Here is a 5,607-nt window from a genome sequence, read left to right as displayed (position 1 = left end):
CGCGCAGTTGGGGAGGAGCGGGTCCGTGGCTCCCCGCGGGAGCCATGCCGCTCTGCCAGCACAACAGCTTGTTCCAGCCCAAAACGAATGCTTTTGTGGATAACCATGTAGTTAGTAAGCTGCTGTGGGTACTCTGGAGTAGAAGTGATGCCTACAAAACCCAAACTGTGTTATTTTTAAATGGAGCAGTTGCAGCTTTTATCCTTATTTCAAGTTAGTAATATGCCCATTTCAATGGCACGACATTGCTCTGATTGTGTGTTACAGCCTCCTAAAAAGGAGTTACAGAAAGCAGCTCTTTATAATACCAAAGAAAGATAATTTTTTTTTTTTAACTGGGTTATTCAGTCTTGGAGGCAGAATGGTTTGCCTTTGTAATGAATGTTAAGGCTTCTCTATCTGTGAGCATTATCAGGGTAATGAAGGTAGCACAGGAACTGGCAAATCTAATAGCTTATTTCTGAATAATCCCATTAAAAGACAAGATCAGTAAAATATTGGACCATATGTTGAAAAGCTTAAAACTAAACTCAATCAGAGAGCAAAACATAAAAATACAGATGCTGAACTTTTTTTTCAGCCCCCTTCAATATTTACCCACAGAAATCTGCTGAGGCTTATATCAAGGATGTAGAAAATCTTTGGGTACCCTGTTCATTCTTCAAAAATAGATACAGTGAATAAACGCATGGCTGTACGTCAAGATCTTCAATAGTCATGAGCTGTACAATATCTGTATTAATAGTTTTCATTGAGACACGAGGGTTTACCCTGCAGTCTTCAGATACGGGATGCCAGTTCTGGAGGTCTCTTGGGTGAAGAAACCTGAGGCAGGACCTAGATGTGACAGAGAGGTTGCCGCAGGGTTATACTTAGGAAATTCCAGGAAAACTCAGTGTGTGCTTATGCCCAGATAATATTCTTCCAGCTGTCCTGAAACCATGCGTGGTTCACAACTGCTTCCTCGGAAATATTGTCATATAGTCCTTGCTAGGCACAGAATTTGGGTTTCTTGAGGGACCGACTGTTCTCAAACAGCTTTATGATGGGAAGGACAGGAAACTGTGAGCTCAACATGCAGTGACTTTTGTCTTTTGATGGAGTTGGTCCTGATGGGCCAAAACAAGAACCATCTCCACATGCTCTGTATCCAGCAGAGAAGGCAGCAAAGGCCAGATGAATCTCCCTGAAGCTGGCGGTTGTAAGCCCGTGTACTGATTGTAGGATCTTTATCTTCCTGGAGCTTACAAAGGCCTTTGTAGGAATAATAACCTCTGGCTCACGTCATAACTCTAAGAAGGTGTTTATCACCCTACTTTTTAAAGTACAATATTTTTTGAAGGTCGTATCCTCCAGACTGTGAACAAATATCTAAACTAAGTCTAAAATATCTTTGTTATTAACCATCATTCCTTGGAGTCGCTCAACTCCAGTACTTCAGTATCAACAGAAACTTAAATCTTGCTGGATAGCGAGAGTCCTGGTTAGGTCCTCAAAAATATCTACAGACCAGTGCATGGTCACACTGCCAATCTGCAGGGACACCAGAAGGCAAAAGCCTGGACATCCCCTTATTTTGGTATGGACACAGTGGGGTGATGGTACTGGTAGACACGCTGACAGCACCATGAGTGCACGTGTCCTGTCCCAGTCCTTCCGACTCCTTCTCACCCAGGGACAGTCACCCAAACTTCTGGTTGGGGGGTGAGCACCTCGAGGTCTGGACAGACACCCCTAATAATCGGTTCCCCCCGCTTCTCCTCCATTTATCAGCCAGCCCAATTCTCCTAGGAAATGCCAAAATTCAGATGCACGTCCCTTCAGAAATCAGAAAGCAAACAAAGATCTGTCACTGGTATTAAGTCCCTTCCTGTCTCTAAGAGCACCCTTATCCATGCAAATGTTTCTTGCAATCAGTCTTAAAACAGGAAAAGAAGTAAACTGATGGCTTATCCCTCTAATACAAATGTGTTCTTGTGATCAGCCCGGCACAGGAGCTGGGGCTGCAGCCTGGACACCTGGAGGAGGTTGGGGATCAGCCCTCCTGCACCCCAGTATTTAAGGCCGCTGGTTTTAACTAAAGCAGCAGCTGTTACAAAATGCGGCAAATGTGTTGTTCACCCCCCATTCTCCTTTAATTTCTTGTTAAAAAAACCCAAACCCATAACCAAAATCCCTCCAAGATAAATGTTTAGAGTACAAGCCACAGCTGGAAAGATCTCGGGTCTGAAGAGGGTTCGTAAAACATGTGAGATGGCTGGATCCCAGCGGAGTTTTTCGTCTCATCTCGGAGAAGGAACAAGGAAGAGCAGAAGAGGAGTTTCGTTTCCACTAGTTTCTTCCTGATAGTCTGATGACACTTGCCATTAGACCTGCCAGCAAGTTTGTAGAGAAAACATATGTTTTGTCGTACTTTGTAATGACAGTACCTCTGGTGAATTTAGAAATGTGATAAAGAAATTTTCAGAGCAATCTTTAAGTCCCGGCTGCTTTGTTAACATTTTTAAGCAGCCTATTAATCACTCTGTATATATCTGTCAACAGCTGATATTATGGATTAAGGAAGATTACAGCTCATTGCTCCAGTGACTGTTTTCTTTAGGATTTAGCTATACGGGCACTTTGCCATTGACTTCACTATGACAAGACCTAGCCCCTTGCTTTTATGAACACTTCCCAATGCTTTCCTGAGTCAGAGTGGTTTTACTTTATAAGGTATCTAAATGATCATCCAGAGGGTAAATGTTTTGATTTTATTATTTCTGGAAGAAGGGCTAATATACTTTCAGCGCTGAACAAACAGTCCACAAGATCTTGATTTGCAGATGTTTTCATGTAGATAAATGTGGACTTTGGCTTGTCATCCTTATGCAGATCATGTCATTTGTTATTTGGGAAAAGGGGATGATATTTGAGGAAATTCAGGTAAAAGTTCTACAGATTTAATCACAGACCTTCTCCATTATTTACTACCAACTACAGGTTATTCTCCAGTTTTACATATTGGTTATCCACTTTGGGATGCAAGGAAATCCCTGTGACTCATATGATCTAATGCAAAGCAGAAGTAATTAACACTGGAGAATCAAACAACTCAACTGTGAATAACTTTCAGTCTAAAAATTATTCACCCAAATATACCCCTCTCATTCCGGGACTTGTTTTTATACATGCTTGAAAATAACAGTGACAAAAATAGAAATTTCAGCCTAGATGTCCTTCCTGAGCTTATGTAATTCTTACGGCTTGCCTCCAAACTCTCATCCTTCCCAACTCCGTTCCCCAGCAGAGCATCCCTGCCTCCATGACCCTGTCTCAAGGCAACCAAACTAAGGAAAACTTTCCTCCCATGCTCAGGGGACGAGGGGTTGTGGCCAACCTCTGTCGTGACTCACTTGCAGCTCCTGCCAAACGTTAATGCAGATTTTTTGCTTCAGAGCCTAAGGTGACACAAAACGAATGACGTGCACTCGTCTGGGTGTTTTATTAGGAACCTCTCACCTGATTACGAATGCCTTAAAACAACAAACACTGCCAGAGCATACCTTCACTGCACTTTGTATAAATTATTCCTGAGCCACAGCTTAATGTTTATTAATGTTTCTGATGCTTTTGAAATTTTAAACTAAGGAGATTAATATAACCTGTAGTACAAAGCCAGGTAAAGGTATTAAAGGGAGTTTAAACTTCTTGCTTTCTCTTCTGTATGGGTGAGCTGTATTTCGGGTCCCTGTACAGGTAGAGAAGCAGCCTCCCAGCAAATACAGTCCCCAAATTCATTCTTGTTCTGGTGGGAATTTAAATAAATCTTCCAATTCCATTACTCAGCAACAAATTGCTTTTGAACATAATCAGCAGTTTTACTGGTACTGGAGTCTTGTTCATTTATGTGTCACAACGGTCCCTGAAAAATGTAAGAATATATGAAATTTCACTCTGGCTCAGACAAAAACTTCACCTTGACCAGAATCCTGTCCTGTCTAGGGAGAGAAGGAAAGTAGAGAGTATAGAAAATAGTCAATCTTCAGCAACGTCTTTCTTTTTCTTCCCTAATCCTCCCCAGCCTTTTGGCAACCTGTCGGTCGGGGACCTCCTGCACTGGAGGCTGCATCCAGGCAATCATACCTCCTCCTTGCCTTTCCTCATTAATTTGCTTAATTTCTTTCCCCATGTTTTGCAAAGATGGGCAACAAATAAATCCATTTCAATTGCCTCTCTATAGTCACTTTTTATCTCAGTGAAAGATATCTCTCTTTTTTTTTTTTAATTTCCTCAAATATGAGGACCATCTGGCCTCCGCAAACCTGACAGCTCAGCTCTGCTCTTTGTTTCAGGGCTGCTATGGACTGGATGGCACCTGCTTTGCCATAGAGTCACCACCTCCTTGGTGACATGCTGGTAGTAAGAGCAGGGTGAAGAAGGAAACCAGCAAGGAGGAGAAAAAACCATTACCAGCCCCAGCACTGATGGCCCAGGGAACAAGAGGTGGGTACAGGGAACCAGCCAGGAGATGCTCACTAATGTTGCAAGGGGAAGAGATGGAGGAAAATCAAGGGCTAATAGTTTTAAACTAAAGGAAGGTAGATTTAGATTAGGTATAAGAAAGAAATTCTTCCCTGTGAGGGTGGTGAGGCAGTGGCACAGGTTGCCCAGAGAAGCTGTGGATGCCCCATCCCTGGAAGTGTTCAAGGCCAGGTTGGATGGGGCTTTGAGCAACCTGGTCTGGTGGGAGGTGTCCCTGCCCAGGGCAGGGGGGGTTGGACTAGGTGACTTTTAACTGTCCCTTCCAACCCAAAGCATTCTGTGGTTCTGTTCCATGATTCTAAAAGTTTTTCCATCACACATTTCAGTCCTCTGGGGAGAAACACACAAGCTCATCACGGTGACACTGAGTGTGTTTCCAGCTGACAGTTAACAGTTGGCAAAGCAGAACCAGCGGTTTGGCTGTCGGCTGTCAGTGGCTGTTTATAATGTTTTTTCCAGCAGGTTTCATAATTTTATTATCAGATTTAAGTTGCTCTGAGGGCAAAGCATCAGCATTGTGGTGCAGGATGCTGCTTTTTAGTGGGCTGGGTTTGGGCAGGACTTCGCCTCTGTGCTAGGTGGTCCAGGACCCAGAGAGGTGGTAGATGCTCCATCCCTGGAAACATTCAAGGTCAGGCTGGATGGTCCCTGCCTCCTTCGAAAGCCCGTATGCCAGGTTCGGCAGGGCTGGCTGTGACTCCTGTTGTGCTACACTGCTCCTCGATCTGCCATTAATAGTCATGTACACCCCAACTGCAAAACAGTGTGTCAGCTTCTGCTTCCAAAATCAGGCTAGAAACTGTATCAGAGCATACCTACCTGTTGTTAAAAACTTCTCATTTGACTGTTCAACAGAGAAACATTTAAACCTAAGCAGGTAGAGGGAAGTTCATTTTTGTAATTAAGGGCCATCTCTGCTCCCAGGAGAGCTCCATTTTGCATGGGGCCCTGCCACGGGCTTCCCCAGTACTGACCACAATCTCTTCATCTTGTTGGGCCCCAATTTTCCATCTTTAAAATCTTCCTTTCCTTGCAGACAGATCATGAGGCTAGATCCATTACTGTAAGTGAGAGACTTCATTA

Source organism: Cariama cristata, unplaced genomic scaffold, assembly GCF_000690535.1.
Source record: "Cariama cristata isolate BGI_N322 unplaced genomic scaffold, ASM69053v1 scaffold12415, whole genome shotgun sequence".
Lineage (NCBI taxonomy): Eukaryota > Metazoa > Chordata > Aves > Cariamiformes > Cariamidae > Cariama > Cariama cristata.
This window is presented reverse-complemented; position numbering follows the sequence as displayed.